This window comes from Carlito syrichta, unplaced genomic scaffold (genome assembly GCF_000164805.1).
Source record: "Carlito syrichta isolate Samal-C Ts95f unplaced genomic scaffold, Tarsius_syrichta-2.0.1 Scaffold311780, whole genome shotgun sequence".
Taxonomy (NCBI): domain Eukaryota; kingdom Metazoa; phylum Chordata; class Mammalia; order Primates; family Tarsiidae; genus Carlito; species Carlito syrichta.
Window position 1 is genome coordinate 469,067 of NW_007255876.1, and position 1,708 is coordinate 470,774.

The following is a 1,708-nucleotide window of genomic DNA, read 5'->3' on the forward strand; positions in this document are numbered from 1 at the left end:
GGGAGGGACGCGGACGGGGGACCGGGAGGGATGCGCGGGACCTGCCCAGGTAACCACGTGGTTGGGGCCGGGGCTCGCGGGAAAACCTGCCTTGGACGCAAACGCGTGCGCGATGCCAACCCGCTCCGCGACGGAGCGAGGCTGGGGAACTCGAGTCCTGTGCGTGCCGAGGTCCCGCGGGCTGCAGGGCTCCCTGATTCCCAGGGTGCTGGAAGCACCCAGGAGGCCGGGAATTTTCACTTCCAATCATAAGCAAACGTTTTGTCATCGCGCTTGGTCTCTGAGTGTCCCGGAGAGCAGACATTTCTACCCTAATCAATGTTTAGGTACTAGGTGATTAATGAGTATGAAGAAATAAACATTCCGTTTATGATCTTTTGTGAGTTGGTTAGTGTGCATTAATATTCCAGTGCTTAACTGTAAGCCTTGTCCAAAATGCATAAAACCTAGTTAATTGCCAGGCGCAGTGGCAAACACCTGTCATCCCAGCACATTGGGAGACCCGAGGCGGGAGGATTGCATGAGCCCAGGGGTTCGAGACTAGCCTGGGCAACTTGGCGAGACCTTGTCTCTACAATAAATCCAAAAAATAGTTGGGTGTGGTGGCTCAAGCCTGTAATCCCAGCACTTTGGGAGGTGGAGGTGAGAGGATTGCCTGAGCCCAAGAGTTCAAGACCAGCCTGAGCAACATGGTGAGACCGTGTCTCTACAATAAATCAAAAACTTAGCCAGGCGTAGTGGCACATCCCTGTGGTTCCAGTTACTTGGAAGGCTGAGGCAGAAGGATCACTTGAGCCCAGCAGGTGAGGTTGCGGTGGCCATGAGTGTGCCTGGGTGACAGTGAAACTCCGACTCAGAACAACAACAAAAAACCTAGTTCTTGAACCTATAATATTCACAGTCAGATCGGGGATCTAGGTGTAAAAGAGGTCAATCCAAGATGTGAATCTTGATGTAGCAATTAGCTCTATCCTTAGCTGTGACCAAGTTGTGGGGAGCTCTGCCCAATTTTGGTACCTCTGTAGGTTAAAACAGAATGATGAACTTCTGTTATCAAAGGGACAGATACAGCTTTGTTGGGCCTGAAGCTTGAGAACAGGAGTGCAAAAAATATTTTACTTTTGCAACCTTACAATAATTTTCAACCATATAAACATTTTAAGGCCCCTAAAAGCCAGAACCTCTAAAGCTTGAAAGCCCATTTATCTCTCTACAGGGAACCATAGGATAAAGACAGAAAATACTGGATTTAGTGAACAGGTGATGCTTTAGAAAACAATTCCAGAAAGAAATAAGGATGAAAAACAAGTGTAAAGGAGCCAGAGATTCTCAAAAATTATACATCCTGGGTAAAGCCATCTACAGGATTGTTCAAGAGGAGGTAATATTACGTAGAAACAGGATTGTAGTACTTTTCTTTTTAAACAGGGAAATATCTATGGGGAAAAGAGTGGCAAGAAGAAACTTAAAAAGGTAAAGAAGACCAGGCATGGTGGCTCAGCCTGTAATTCCAGCACTTTGGGAGACCAAGGCAAGAGGACTGCCTGAGCCTGGGGGTTCGAGAACCACAAAAACTAGCTGGGCGTGGTGGTGTGCATCTGTGGTTCCAGCTACTTGGAAGGCTGAGGTGGAAGGATGGCATGAGCCCAGTAGGTCAAGGCTGTGGTGGCTGTGAGCATGCCACCACACTCCAGCCTGGGCAACAGAG